The 16,815-nt window shown below is 43.2% G+C and overlaps 1 protein-coding gene across 2 annotated transcripts in view; it reads left to right on the forward strand.

Moving 5' to 3' along the window:
* The window catches only part of rols (rolling pebbles), a 173,437-nt gene that overhangs the window by 27,641 nt on the left and 128,981 nt on the right, over positions 1-16,815 (forward strand). The window lies entirely within an intron of this gene.

A 16,815-nucleotide genomic window follows, 5' to 3' on the forward strand; every position in this document is an offset into this window, starting at 1 on the left:
GGAAAGTCATAGCGTCTCATTTTCCATGTACGAATCGTCCTTAAATGAACTTCAAAATTGCTTGGGTCCGTAAAATGCTGCTTTCTCGAGGTGATTTGTCAAAGTTGTAAACTATTGTAAGAAAATAGTGTGCTTAATTTTCTGGACGTGCTATCTGCTCCATTCAGGAGAAATATTCCATCCCTTAGGGTTAGAATGCGGTAGTGGTTCAGCTCCATTTCCCTTCGTTCAGGAGATATGTTCGTATATCCATTTCCGGGGAAATACTCAGCTCCATCTGGGAGTTATAATCGGCTCTCTTACATTGGTTGTTAATATACGTGTAGGTTTTTAATACCTGTACCGCGCAGATTACGGCGAAAGTCATCTTCCACTCCAGCGCGATCATTCCTCGGTGGCGTCCGTAGTATTTCCCCGAGATGGATGCAAGATTTAAGGCGCCGTTGTTGAGGATCCCACTCCTCCCACGTTGGGGGACGGGACCGAGGCTCTCGGCTACCGAATGATAGCGCAGATGGGATTCCTCTTGTCCCCCGACTCCCCCGGCCTCCTGTCCCTTGCCAACCCGCCCCACTGCCGGGTAACTCTTCCCCACCTACCTCCCTATCCCTACCACCCTCTCTCCCTCCCTACCTCCCTACCTCCCTCCCTACCTCCCTCCCTCCCTACCTCCCTACCTCCCTCCCTCCCTCCCTCCCTCCCTCCCTACCTCCCTCCCTCCCTCCCTCCCTCCCTAACTCCCTCCCTCCCTACCTCCCTACCTCCCTACCTCCCTCCCTCCCTCCCTCCCTCCCTCCCTCCCAGCCTCCCACCCCCTCATCCCCGCGGCACGGCGAGCAACTGCCGTTGGGTCGCGCGTGACGTAAGCCGTGAAAATGTCTCCTCTCTCTCTCTACCTCGCTGTCATGGTGAGCTGGAACCTCTCTCCCTTTACACACACGCACACACACAACACTCCCATAGCCATCCGCTTCGTACACGCACGCTGGCAAACAAATACGAGGTGGGATAAACAAACGAGTCGGTGGAAGAGCGAGGACGGGAATTTTTTTTTACTCGTTCTTTTGTTTCGTTCATCTTCCAGGTTTTTTTTCTTATCGAAGGGAAATTCTTCTGAGCTTGGCGTGAATGAGCGCGAGAGATGTCCGTTGCTTCGGGGGGGGGGGCGCGGTTCGAATCCGCCGCGGAATATGTGGGCAGTGCGTTACGTGTTCCCGCCCTCCGCGCCGGGAGTGACAACGGCTGACGGTGAAGTTTGAGATGGCTGGACGTTCGTCCGTCGTCACGTCGAATGCCCGAAGAAAAAGTAAAACTAAATTCGGCCGTCAATTTTGAAGGACTCAAATTCCTAATCCGGTGTTTCTCTATTTGGGAACAGTTCAGGCACGAATGATGGCGGTTGGTAAAGGATGGCCGGTGACATTTTCATCCATTTAAGTGGTTGTTTAATTTAGCAAGCGCAACTTTTCCGTCCCCAACGCCATATGGTTTGCTTTTGGAGTTGATAGAGTCCAGCACTGTGGGATATTACAATTATTCGATCTGCAGAGTAAAACCGCACTGCGATGCCGCAATTTTAAATACTTAACCTACACTCGATCTGGCGAAGCTATCGAGGCGATAGGGATTCATCAAGTGTAGCAAACGATATCGTTATCGCTTTTCCGTCCTTGTGTAGAACAGGGATGAGAGTTCAAATCATACGATTTTCCCCATTAAATGCCATATGAGTCACAGAGCCCAATTGTTAACACGGTATGCGATGCCGCCTGTATTGGTCGCGATTTTGATAAATGGATTTTCGCGAAATGCAGTTCGCATTGCACTTTGATTTTTTTTTTCAACTCGAGCATTGCGTGACCTCACTAGAATGCGGAACATACAAACTTATGATATTTAACCCAAGAATCGAATAAGTGCCGCAGTAATAGAGGTGAGGCACTCGCCGAGGCATCACTCCTTTACACTTTCTCCTTTTAAGTTCGTATTCCCAGTCGTTGAACGCACGTCATTTACACTAGCGAGTATTTGAAAAGGCACACCTTCATATAGCCGATCATATGTGCACCCGATGGCGCCGCGAAGCTGCGGAACCGGTTGCCCTCGGTAATTAAAAAGCCTCCCGAAAAAAAAACGGGGACCAATTTAATTTCATCATATTCGTCGTGGATCTCCCCTTCGCACCGCGCCTCTCGGGCTCAATGATTTTAGTTATTAGTGTTATTTAAAAAAAAACCCTTCCCATGTCCCTTGTCCGACTGCGAGAGGATAATGGTCACCTGAGAAAAAACAACACCCCGAAAACATTTGAGGATGCTTATTGTTGAGAGTCTTCTGTTCGAATAATTCTCCACAGGGCAGGAGCAAGCTCCGGAGAACCGTCAATTAAGTTGGATAAATCGCGCGGCGGTTGATAGTTCAATTCCAAACCGGAAGCGCTCATTTTCTTTTATTTTTGACGAAGATTTTAAAATTCCGCCGACCAGATTTATAGCTATTAACGATGCCTTGCAGTTTTGTTTGTACCACGATAATATTTTCGTGAGATGCCGCCCGTCGATTGTCTTAGCATTTAAATGAGAATTAAAATACATTTTTTGGTCGAATATAATCGTAATTACGCCAATGTTATGGGATTTTTTGTTAGCGTTCAGTATTTCCACGCATTAGTGAGTTTTAAAATATAGATATTTTAATATATCTAAAATATATCCATATATATATATATATATATATATATATATAATATATATATATAGTATATACTTGTGTATATATATATATATACTTGTGTATATATATATATATCTGTGTGTGTATACATATGTGTTTGTGTGTGCATATATATATTGTTTATACATATAGTCCGAGTTGTGTGATCTTTCAAGTACCAGATCTTCCTGGGAAACCATAACCAGCACAGGGAAAGGAACTGGCCACCATACCCTGATGTGTGAATATTCACACGCCGTATAGGGCTCAGTACTGGGTGAACTCTACCATCACCTACCAAACCGACCTTTGGGTTGACAGCTGTGTGTATGGTTTATATATAGCCGAGAAGAAATAGATTTCGCGTTTCTGGTTCATTTATCCGAGTAAGTCGAAATGTTTCAACCGTAACATATGGTATGTGCCTTACTTATTATCTGAATGCCACACAAGTAATGTGCCATTAAAGCCAAAAGTTTTGTACTCAAAAGATATTTTTATGTTTCGTTTTTGCATTAATTTAATCTTAAGTAGATAGTTATTTATTTTTGTTGTGACTGTATGAAGAATTAGCATAGGGTAAGAAATTTCTGTAACTTCGTTTTTCCCCCGAGGATGGATGACTTTATTCCCGGGCGAGGGATGGCATTAGTCTGGTAAGTCATAAGTATGCCAGTCATATGAAATATCGTCGAATGAACCAGAATGTTAAAGCACTCATTTTTAAGCATCTCCCACTTTGTTTTATGCATACGTTGATGGTCATCCATTATGATTGCCAAGGCAAATATTAAATTCATTCATGAATGAAAATGGTTTTTGTGTAGGCACGCTATAGAAATATGAGTGCTCTTTAAGCTCGCTCGCTCGCTCTCCACTTCAGATTGTCCCAATATGGGGCATCCTCGGTACACGCAGTCTCTCGAGGCAAGCGTTCCGTCACTCTTCTCTTATACGGGTATTGCTCGCCCCGAAAAGCGTGGGAGTGGGGCGAGGATGAGTGAATCGGTGAAATTCTAAAACCGTCTGACTCACTGCGGCACCCAGGGACGTTGACAGATGTTTTCCGTAAACATTGATCGATGCTTTCCGGAAGCACGGTTTGAAGTGTTCTCGAAGAATCTCCCGGCGCATTTCTTCTGATTGCCGTGGTGAGAACTTTATGATCACTTCATTCACATTTAATAGCAGTAAAAGTCTCGCTCCCCTTTCTTTTCTCTCCCGGTAAGGCAAGCCATTGAAATCGTTTTGCTTCTTTCGTAAGATGTTGAAACAAGATACACGCGTTTCAATATCGTAAGTTGACGTTGAATCGTTAGGTTTTTTTTTTAAAATAACTACACTAAAAATCGGAATCCCGGATATAATGCTATAATTGGGGCAGTGTAATGCAGGAACTGTTGCAACGTGCGAAGGTATTGTAGATTTTCTGATATATAAGTGCATTTAGTAACTTTAGTTATTTTCGTGGCCATTTTACGGGTTGCGAGAGAAGTTTTCACGGCAGCGTATTATCCTGCGTCGAACGTAAAATTCAAATTCAGTCAGATCCATCAATTAAATATTTGAAATTTGTTGTTCACTTCAAAAGATAAAATCCTGCGTTCCATTTTCAGTATAATTCTCAGTTGTAAGTTGTATTAATGTCGATTTTTCACAAACTAGCGGGTGCAACGCTTAATGGGAAACAGGTTGAAAGAGGAAATGGTGTCAGAATTGAATACCTGCTTTTATTTGACAACGGAACAGACAGCTCAAGAGGTGAGTGTCTTGCGGTTATGATACAGGCCGAGTGTGTGCGTATCGTAATGTGAGGCCGCAGCCCCTCATAAACGAGTGCTTGTAACGTAGAAAAAAATCTTTCTATCAGTCGTACAGAATTCATTGAGGTTGCATTAGTATCATTTTCGCTCACTCATTCGGGGAATGAGGGGAAGAATGGAGGGTAGACAGGAACCTTTTCGGAACACGATAAATACTTGAGACCTGTAACCTCCCAAAGGTCAAACATACGCGGGATATGCGGGGTCGCCTTAAAGAAACTGCGACACGCTCCTTAAAGGAAAGGTCACGGTAAATTAAAAGAAAGTTGATAATATACCTTGATAGGCCAAGTGTGCAACACGCTTTACAGTTATTTGGTACCTTTCAGAGAGGTGCCAAATGATGGATACTCATCGTTCAAAAGAGATAATGCAGGCAAAAAAAGTCAAAAGTTCAACGAGAATAAGATTTATGATTTGACAAAAGTTGTTTCGCTGACAAGAAAAGTGTTGCCGGCCTAGTTGAATTACTAAGGGTAGACCAGAGCAAATTCTCTTTATTTGTTCGGAAAAAATATTCTGTCAAGTTCACTGCTAACGTTTCCAACAGGGTCAATCATCACCCACTTTATGTTGAGGAGCACTCGCGATAGAATACGGAAATAAGAATGGCTGGCCAATATAATTCATGTATCCGTTGTAGAAATAACAGCGACCACATCATGATTTATTTTTGTAAGTTTGATAGGTGCGAGTGGTTCGATGGAAAATAAAAGTTCATGTTTTGTAAATGAATTGCTAATTTTTCTCTTTTGCTATCAGTGTTGATCAAGTAAAAAAAATGTATCTGGGAATCATATCTTCCTTGAATTACCATAAATTATTAATCACATCTTTACTCAACATTCCGATTTTTGTGGAATATTGATAGCATTTTCCCTTTGTGTTGTTTCAACATTGTTTTTTCCAATTTATGGTTCCCTCCAGAAATTTAATGTAAGAAAGACTTCGATTAACCTTTTTTTTGATCAGTTTAAATCATGCGCAACCTATTCTCGTGTAGTGAATTTCTGATTTGAAAGTAAAGAAGAAATATTCATGTAGAATCATGATTTGTCTACTGGATGAAGTTCTTTATGACGTATTTTTTGTGGGATTATTGGTGCAGCAAGACCAAGTTCATCTTCTGTGCCCTCGCTTGCCTCTGCGTTTTCGTTCTTTTTCTTATTAGAATCTTAACAAGGCAGGATTTTTATTCCATTGGTTCACCAGACCATGAAAAGATAAATCTTAGAAAAAAGGGGGGGTAATTTCGCTATGGGCAGTAGGTTAAAATTCCTTTTTTTCTAGCTCTCTTATATCTATCGTCAAGAAAGCCAATTCTACGATTTTAAATCATTCATGAGTGTCAGAAAACCACTTAGGCCAAAGTGAGTTTAATTTGAGCGTGGATTTACGGCTCGCCTATTTTCGCGGTACATATTTTTCCCCTCAATTTTAAATCATAACTGACCGCCAGAGGCCCACTTAGGCCACGCGGAGCATAGACGCTCGCTTCACTCGACAAGCGAGAGAGAGAGGGCGAGAGAGAACGGTCGAGTTGGAAAAAAGAGGGCTTTTACCTATTTCCGCGCGTCTCATTTTTTTTTCACCTCCCCGCACACAATCAAATTTCCCATCATGCACTGCATTTCTTCCCCTCCTTCTCTCGCCCCCTCCTCTCCCGACGAGAAAGGTAACCCACCCCTTTCACATCCTCCGCCGCTGACTCGCTCCGTCCTGCTTCCATGCCCAAAACGGGAACCATCCATCCCTTCAACAACAACGGATATGCCCTCCCACACTCCTCCTTTCCCTCCACCTTTCTCCTCCTCCCTACCTCCACCTCTCCGCCTGCCTCCCTCTTGCCCGATCCTCCTCCCCTTCTTCGCTTCGGGCCCCTCCCGCTCCGCTCTCCGTTCTGTCGAGACGCGGAATGAGCAGTCTGCCTCTGGTTGGATGGTCCATCCGCGGCGTTGCCACATCTGCTCCTCCAGGTCGATCCACCGGCCTCTCTCCATTCCCTCCTTCCCTCCCTCCCCACCCTCAAGCGTTCCTCTTTAGCCACCAGCCCCATTGTCCCCCTTAAAATCCATCTCGTAGTCTCCCCCCCTTCCCCTCCTCACCTTCCCTAACTGCGAGCCGAGCGCCACCACTGAACCCTTCCCCGTTTTTACGTCCCTATTTTAATCGGGGAGCTATTACTTTTCTCGGGCGGTTGAAGAAATGAGAGGCGGGGATCTTTTCGTGGGATGGGCGAGGAAATACATTCCGCCCCCCTTCCTCTCCTCCTAGATCTCCGGACATCAATCAACCGAAATCCTCGGGGGTCTCCCTCCTTCTACCTCAGCTTCCTTTTTAATGTCTTATTCAGAGTCGAATCCCAAATTGCGCTCGTTTTCGTGCCCTCGTCCGATAGGTACGGTATGAGTAATTGCGTGTGCCCGGATTGAGCATCCCTTTAGGTTTGTATTGGAGGGTAATCGCTCCTTGTTTCATGCTATTTTCTTACCGGCTTGGATGGCAGTGAAAGGAAATTTTTCCCGGTTATAATCTGGGTGTCGCTGCATTGTTCAGGGGTGCCTCGGGTGTTGCGGTAATTAGCGCCTCAACGTGGGGAAGAAAGTCATCGAGATAATTGGAGTAAGTCATTCTTTAGACATCTCATTCTTTTCACCGTTGCCATTCCATCACCTCGGATTTGTAATGACCATGTTCTTCTGACCATGACCACCTCCTTATTTTTGTATAGGCTCCATTGATCCACGAGGTAAATATGGGCCCTTCTCTTATTCATTTAAAATGCTATGATTATTCCATAACTAAAGACATTATAAGGTTTCGCCTCATCGACGAGGTCGAACTCAAAAATGACGCACTCCACGCTGCATATAGTGATGTGTCATCATTACCTCTAGTTACTATGAAAGAATTCAAAATTTTGTTTGATCAGACTCTATGTATTCTAGGGAACATTTGGTCGCTTGCTTAATTTCCCAGATTCGCTCTGAAATGTTTTATATCGTAATACATGCGAATAAATTTACTTGGCTAGGTCATGCAGTACGGCCACTGGAGTCATGCAAAGTTCTGCCTAAAAATATCCGTCCACAAATCACAATCTTAAAAATCGTTTCACATTGTACATTCTGGAAAATATTATACTCATCACAGCCCATTGACCTTGTTGTCCATTTTCATTTACTACATCCCCTGAATTGTTTTATATCTTATTGTGGTCTACCATACATCTTGAACTGAGCATTCATCCCTCAATTATGAAATGGTATATACAGTTTTAATGTTTCTATCACGACTAAAATCCGTTTGGTTTTTTGGAAATTTGAAGGCTCAATTGTTGTCGTCATTAAGCCCAGGAGCTCAGGCTACTGGCGGTAATGCCTCTGGTGGGGTATGAATTGATGATTTTGCAGTGCTCGATTGAGTTGTATGGAGGATGAAATATTAGTGATCGATCACTTCAACGACATATCATTTCTCTCGGATAAAAAAGTATTTATTTTTTTGCGATTTTGCGATTCCGGTCTCGCAGTGTCCGCGGGAGACTTCAACGCATGAGAATCCCATCGAAGAGGCGCACCAGGTTCCCATCAGCGGGGAAGTCGGTCTGGGGGAGCCGCAAAAACTCACAAACCCATCATCAAACGAAAGGGAGGAGACTCTTCACGAGGACATCATGCGATTTCGCAGTTTATCCAACTTAATGTGTGCTTTCTGCAGACGTTTATCTTGCTCGCGGGGAAAGCCGTGACGCAGAAAAGTACACACCCAGTAATGGCGATGATTTCCCCTGGCTCGCGCGCCAAAAAATTGAGACGGAAATAATATCAATTCCTGCTCTCGGAAATAAATCAAACGTTTTCGCTTTTCCAAATGCTACAAATTAGAATTTAATGGTGGGCATATTACCAGCAAAATCACGTCTAATAATGCGTGCGAAAGCTGTTTTTATCGTCATGCCACTAATTCCCGGAGCTTTTTCGAGATTTCGGTGGGTGACGGAACCGAAAGATTTCCGCTCTCTTAACCGCGGTTCTCCATCAGTGGACTAAGGCATCGGAGCATCGAATCCGGAGTGACCCGCGGATAAAACTTTTTCCCGGTTATTTATGGATCACTTGTGTGCGCCGTCGTTGGATCAATGTAATCGGGCGCTTTGAACATTTCTCTTCGGTATCTTTAAGACCGCAGTCAGACCTGACTTCGCTCTTCCCTCGCCGTCTGCAAATCGTCCATTTCCTGCAATCGCATTTGAGTGTATTGGCCATCTAATCTCTTCGCCCCATTGCTTGTTCCCTCACCCTCCCACCCTTTGATGCATATAAGTGTATTTCTCTTACGTCTTGTTTCCCCGTCTGTGCACGCAATTCATCGTCCCACCTTTATGCACTGCCCCAGATACATTTATATTCGTGTGCATGATCACGATAAGGCGTATTTAATCCCAGTGCACGTCATTCATGTGGTTTCAATTGTGGTTTCTCCAATTACGATCGCGCCGGATATTAAAAAATCACATTTTTAGCATGTATATACATTCGTGGCTTGTTTAGCTACGCTTCATTTATCTCGGTGATTCACAGGAGCGTTGTGAGAGCGACAATCTGAAGTCTGTTTTATCTAGCTATAAACATTTTGTAATTTAAAACCAAAACTCATAGATTATACGCTATGCTAAGTAATTTAATTAAAAGGCGTACGGAATTAGTTCAAGGAATAGTCTTTATCATACGTGTACGAGTATTTAACTGCTCAATGGATGCTTAAAGTGCAGGGACATTAAACAAAATCACAGTTTTCATTTTTTACTCTCCTTTGAAAATAAGACGCATGTGCGAAAAAAAGTTTGGTGCAAATGCATCTTCAAAATGCTTCAAACGTTTCACTTCGTGACGGTAAGTATCGTTTGCCTCTTCGCGCGATAAATAAGTACACATCCAATACAAGGAAATGCAGTAGTAAGATGAAAGATAAAGAGATGTGTATGATTTTTATAACTATGTAATTTACATATCTAAATAGACATTTGACCCACCAACAAGGATCGATAGGGTCTCAGCATGAGAAGATCGTGAAAAAGCCGGTAGAGTTCCGAAAAGAAAGCTTAAATGATAGTATTTACTACAATTTTATTCGCTTAGGTTTTGGAATAACGAAACCTTAAAATTTCTAGTTTCATTTTGCATTTATTAAATATTTTATAACCTCAGACTAGCTCAATATGGCTTCTATAATCTCTTACTTCTTTCATATTCCACGAATTTATCGCCAACGCAACGTCCGGTGCATTTCGTGTGCCAGCGAAGTCTTGGAAAATGCTGATTATAGCAGTGGTTAAACGTTGAGTCAACTAAATTGTATTTCCCGTTTTTGAAACCAGACGCAGAGGAAACCTTCCTCAACTCATCGGAAGGAGAAATTATTGGCTCTCAGTTTTTTCAGTCAGTAAGCCTATTTGGTAACTTGTGATGGTTTTCGTGCAAAATTAGACACGCTTGCTTTCATTTGCACACCTTTGATAATGCAGCTCAGTCGGATAATGTTGGCATTGACTACGTTGTTCCGCCGTAGCAAATGACTTACAGGAGTAATGTAAATCCTAATGAGAATAAAATGGCGTTATTGTTCATTTTTTTATGCGGCAGTTTTCCGGATTAGGAAAAAAATTAACATTATTCATTTCCAGTGAGATATACGTAGCACCCCAGCTCACGGGTGCATGAATGCAAGGGAGGTGTACTTAACGCGATTAAGTCTATCATCATTCAAGTTGTATTCTGTGGTTGGCTTTTTTCCTGCTGAATTGTTCGCTGTCCTCAATATGCAGTTCGATTTATATGAAGTTGTTCGTGTAACACTGTGGGAATTGAAACGTCCGCGTCAATTATTGATTGCACAGTTGGATATTTTCACCTCTGTAAGGTAACTTGCTCATTCACGGGTCGCCTTTTTTTCTCTGTTTCCTCCGAAGTTCTGAAAGCAAATAAGACCCAACAACCACGTTTTACCGGAAAACGCGTAAGGCGAGAACGGGTTAACCTTTCACGGCGGCGTTTATATTGCTCCCGGTGATCGTGCAATCTCCTCGCTAGACGTTCAAACAACCTTTCCCGAAGAGCTCAATGCAGGGTGTTCAGTACAGCGCCCGTCCCAGACGACTTCGGGGGAGTTTTTGTTTTCTTTCACCTAAGCTAATAATTTTAATTTTGCCGACTCTGGATTTTTCTCTTGACCCGTCTCGTTCTCCAAAAGAACGTCGAGAAATCCAGACGTTCCAAATATTTTCCGAGATCCGTTGTTTTCGAAACGATCTAGCTCCCGGATTGCAACCTTATTACGTGTTAAGTAGGGGTGAACGAGTGTGAGAGGAAAAGGTGGAGAGAGATCTCCCCTCCCATTGCCCATGGAGACTCCCACGCCTTCCCCCACCCACACCTTCCTGCCTCCACCTCCCCGCCCTCTCCTGTCGCCTCCTCCACTCTCATATCCATAACTCCTTTCCGTCAGCCGTCCCTCCCTTTTCCCTCCTCTCCTCCTCCCACCTGACCTTTATCTCCCTACCCCTACCATTCTCCTCTCTTCTTATCGCCTTCACCTATCCTCTGTCTCTCTTTCCTTTCCCCCTCTGCCGTTAGCTCCTATTCATGCTCTTTCCCTCCGTTCTTCACTATAGCCATACTCCTTCCCTCTTCCCCCCCCCACGTCTATGCATCAATGTTTTTATGATCGTGTTGATATCCACTTGTATTCTCCACGTACCCGTAGCAACAATCGGCACATTAATTATGGATACGTCTGACATCTTATAGGCTCCCGTAGGAACTTACTGTTGCTTTGGCTAATTTTCCGTTTTTCCTGCCAGAAGTTTACCTACTGCGGTTCTATTTCTGTAAATCTATTCCTATTGTGTCAAAAATTACGAATCTTTGGCTCCAATGAATACATTTTTCGTGGGTCTCAGGAGTGATGTATTTACTATCGAAAACAGTTGAGATGCATACATCCCATTCAGTTACTGTTTCTACGAAGTAGGTATTGTACGTCTAGGTTATCAGTGGTTGGGTTTGTATTGATTATATTCCGTCTTAAAATCCTACCGATCTTGAATGATCCTCTCGGTATAGTCACCATAATTCTAAATATTTCATAGTGGCATGCCTATCGTATGCTGAGACTAAGTTACTATTTCATGCTGTTCCCTGGCGCCGTGGGTTGACTAGTGCCGATTCGGGCTTTCTTTCTAGAAACTCCTTCCCTTCCTCTCATTCTTCTCTGATTGAGAGCCCAGTGCCTCGGATTTTTTCCGCGTGGTGCAAATGACCTCTGCTCTCGTGAGCCTCCCACAGTGACTAGCTTACCAAAGGCTGAAATGAAAGGCGAATAGAAATACGGACGAAGACCGAGGATGAAATATGTCACGTGCATAATGTAAGGCGTGATAGGAATAAATTATAAAGTACCAAACAGACTACCGATGAGGAGAATAGAATAGAAAGCCGGAGAAAATTAGCTCTGTAATTACCTCCACATCCGTCCGATTCTTTAGCAACGCAATATACCTTCGATGCTTCTTCGTTTACAGGCATTTTACTCGGTAACAACTTATCGCTGCAATTTCAGAGGTCTTCCCTGCACGTTACTTCTTTATAGCGATTATTTAAAGATGAATTCATGGAGTAAATTTTACAGTTAGTCCTAGTTGTAAATTAGTAAAGTAACAAAGTAAAAAGTAGGAGTAGTACATTTAGCAAATATTACAGCACGAAGTCTTTTAGAGTTAACCATTCATTTTTGTCTATTCATTTCCTCATCTCCTATTCTGTAAGATGCAGCCTGCCCTACTGTTATTGTATTATTATACGCACACGAATGTGCGAAACTAGGCCTGAATGATGGGTTTTCCTATCATAATTTCAAAGGTTAGGTTAGGTTATTAAATGGCGTCAGTTTGTTCGCCGCCGTGGCATGGAGCCCCCGAGGGCATGAATGTATTTTTGTACCACCACTTCTGATGACCTGGGTACAGCCATGGCCATTCGAGGAAACCTTAGAGAACGGAGTATATCTATCTATCGCCCTGGTCTCGGTTCTAAAAATATAATTTGAATATGAATACGCTTCGTGTATAAGTTCCGCTGTATATCATTTAAATAAAATCCTCAAATGTTACCTCAAATTCCACGGGAATCCCCCGGTATAAAAAAGACGACCGATTCGACACCCGCCGGCAGATATCCGATTCAAAAGCATGAGAAGAGGAGAGAGATCGATCTTCTTGATCTGCCATCGAGCCCGCGCCGGTTTGCCCGAGGCGGAATACGAACCCACGACCTTTGGGTTGCCCGTCGTGCGCGTTAACACCCTTTCTCCCCCCGTCCACGGCCCTTAAAATCCCCTCCCCTTAACCCCCCTCTCCGACATCACCACTCCCCTCCAACTTCCTCTAGTTCTCCTTCCCGGCCTCGCCCTTACCTCCCTCTCGTCCCCTCTCCCTCTCCCGCCAACTCTTCACTCTCCCCCACCCTTGTCGTCACACTTCCATTTTTGGCGAGACGTCCGTTTTCCAGCTTTCCCTTCTCTGCCCCTCCCCCCCGTACTCTCCCTCCTCACTCCACTCCCCAATAACCTCCACACTGCCTCCTACCCTCTCCTCCTTCCTTCTCTCTCTCCCTTCATCTCCTTTAGCGAGCTGATATGAATGGAATTTGCTTTGCCAGCCGTCCCCTCCTTGCGGGGACCCCTAACATCTCCCTTCTCTTTTCCCCTGCCTCACCCTTCAACCATTTCTCTCCAGCTCCGTCCGTGCTCGCCTATCAAGGAATGAGAAGGGTGTTGTTGGTGATATGGGGGCACATTGGAACCGAAATGCATGCATTCGAAATTTTCCTCGGAAGGTATAAGCAACCCGGAGAATATAGAGGAGCTTCGACGTTTTTAAGTCGACCGTAGCAAAGCGATAAGTTCCTCGGTTTGTTTGTCGAGTTCAGCATGCATAGCACGACCAGAATGCAAATCCTCATTCATAAAAACCTGGGTGAATAATGGCGCCTAAAATCAACTGGTGTTCCTTCGGGACGTAGCTGGAGTCCTTTCTCGAGTTGTGCGAAATTACGATAGTGGAAACGTGGCCCATGAATGTGCCCGCATTGCCGTGTGTGTTGAAGACATGCCAATCGAGCGGCTCTGTATCAGAGGATCCGGGTTCTAATATGTGTGATGCCCGCCTACAAATTCAACCTGTATTTCTCTGCGAGAAGTCCGGCCCGGCTAGTCGAAAGATTCGGTGTTCAAGTCCCGGTCAAGGAAATATTTTTGCGCTTGTAATCTGCTAGATTCCACCTTCCCCACTTCTCCTGTGTTCGTCCATTTTCCTGGTATCTATATCCATGTGAATATAATACTATAATATTATTTTTTTACATCACCATAAATTTTGCCAACACAACCATAAACCATTACCTTATTATTATTGTATCCAAATTTCAAAACTAACTTTGCTGTCGTCGAACCTTCCGATGTGCCCCACGTTCCTAGCAACGCGAATAGTTTAGTACAGATTTATGTACATTTAATTGTGATATGTTAACCCTTGTTATTTTCCTCTTCCCTCAGTCAATCCGGTTCAAGCACTAAGCTAAGTGTGCTTCAACCAATCAGCATCGGACGCACCTAGGCAATAACCTGGTCCGCTGAAGTTAGATTTTTTACCCATAAAAATTTATGAATTCAACTCGGTAGAAACGTGTGTGCGCGGAAAGCCTCCGCCTGGCGCCCATGGTACGAGGCGCCTACGGCAAATTTCCAGTCGAGGGTAGTAAATGCTCCATTCTAAAGGGGGAGTTCATGAATTGCGATCTGGCGCCACCAGGAGCCACAATGTGTAATGGTTACAAAAATGGACTTGATATTTTTATATGCAACTCGCCAAACGTTGACGGCAGTGTTAATAAATCTTGTAAAGACCTTATTACATGCACATTGCGGACAGAAACATACCTCGGCATATATGTGACAAAGAGCATTGGTGTGGTGCAAAATTTCTTAAGAGAACCAAGAGATACTGTTTTGTTTTAATATGTAAGAACGCAATTCTGCGTAGACAGGCTGTGCATGACGCGATTAGGATTTATCATTTTCTTTTGCCGTTTCAAAACGTATTGTGGAAGATTAAAAGCAGGTTCTTGCAGGGAATAAAGGAAAGCATTTAGGGAATTCCCATGCGTGCAAAGGTGAGATTGTTAACGAGATAAATTCTGGATATTCAAGAACTACATCCGGAATATGTTTCTATGGTAAACAATCAAACCATAATCCAAAGCGAAACTGATAATTTCTCCTTTCGATGTGCCCTCAATCGTTATCTCATGATCCCAAATTTTTACGATCACCCGTTTGCTTGGGAAATTTATCCTTAACGGTTGAATTCAATCATTGAGTCTCTTCACTGGGAAATAATGGGCGTTCTTAAATATCCATTTGTTTGAAAGCCACTCAAAATTCAAGCATTAAGCTCCCACGTGTTATTTTTTCGGGAGTCCCGTGTGACTAGATTCCGATTACCTGCATCGTATGCGTATTGCAATAAGATTTGTACCGAAACACACCAGAATTCATGCGAAAAATGCCAAAGGTGGCCGATCCCTTGATCCATGGATTAACAGACCGTGTTTAAACACCAGACTGCCTCAATTGTTGACTTTTTACTTCAGAGCCGGGAGAGAATCAAGATGCATTTGTGTGGAAGTCGACCCATGCGTGAGGGAATAATGCCACATGCAATATGTCCCAAAATCCCTTCTTTACATCTATAATATTGTAAACTTACTGCATGGAAATTCAGTTCTATCTATTTAAAATGAAATAACGATATAATCTGACTTCTACAGTACGTAAGTGCCTGACAACGCCAGTTATCGTCGAGATAACATCATACATTAACAAAATCATGCATCTCATCGCACCGTACAACGCGGTGGATTACTTGTTTGGCTTAAAAAAGCAATCGAATGAAACTATTTCCAATACCATGGTGATTAGTTAAATGACTATATTGAGCTGAAAACGGTTTTTTGGGGATTTTGCATAGATTTTCATTTCACATTCAGATATTTTGCATCTCTAGACAATTTGATTCGATCCACGTCGATGTTAGCAAGGAAAGGGATCCATCCAGTCAAGGTGGTTTTGGGGCACCTTAAGACTTCGTCCCATCATCTCACCCTCGCCTCTTCTCCCTCCCTTTCCTCCCCCGTTCTTCTCCCCTCCTTCCACATTGTTCCCCGCCCCGCGCTCCCGTCCTCGCGCAACTACGCGAATTAAAACTGGCCTTTTCTTCCCCGCAAATTGTACCCCATTAAGTCGCATACCATCTTTACCTCCGCCCTTTCATATTCTTTCCCCTTTCACTTCAGTAATCTCCCGGCCCACTACCAAATTCCTGGAAATACCCCGAGGTGCACATTTCGCATGTTTTTCAGGAGGGTTGGAAATATTTTTTAAGTAAATAATACGGGAATGATTTAGTTCCACGATTCGTTGGTGATGGAAATCATGAGTCAGCGTTTGTCAAAGTTGGAGCCCGTTTTGGGTAATCATGCCTATTTTCCACCATTCTGGTGGGGCGAAACATTGACCGCCTTTTTGGATCAAATGTAGAATGCCGGTACCTTACTGGGATGATGATATCGTGAACACTTTTTTTCTGCTTTCATCATTCGCTGATTTTCCGCATTAAAGTAGATCAAGGTGGATGACGCTCTGACTTAAGCTACTGTTCAGTTTATTTTTTCATAAAATGAGTGTAAATGGCATTGATTAGTTTATTCCTCGACCTTAAATATCAAACCAAAATATTATTAAACTTCATATAACTTCTCTTGATAGATTTGAAGGTTAAACACGAGTAAATTGACGTATGTACTATAGCTTTAGCGCTTTTTAGAATGCATTAAAACGACCACATATTTTGAATGTGATCAAAGTAAAGGTGTGTACGTTCTGTCTACTTTCAGTAAACGCAGAACCTTTTGTTCATGCAAGTACTTTTATTTTTCGGTAATTTTTAGTGAGAAACGTTAATCTGAATTTTGGCGAATTAAAATTGGAACACTGGTGAGATAAATATAATTATCAGTTCATACGCAGTTTGTACGTCCATTCAATATTATCCATAGGTGGTATTTAAAAGAAAGTGATCACCCCTATTCTTATAAACAGGTCTCAGTGTTTCTTTATCTTCCGATGTGCATAATTTCAAAATAATATCATTCTGTTCTCAAAT

This window comes from Hetaerina americana, unplaced genomic scaffold, assembly GCF_022747635.1.
Source record: "Hetaerina americana unplaced genomic scaffold, ioHetAmer1.1.p SCAF_7, whole genome shotgun sequence".
Classification (NCBI taxonomy): domain Eukaryota; kingdom Metazoa; phylum Arthropoda; class Insecta; order Odonata; family Calopterygidae; genus Hetaerina; species Hetaerina americana.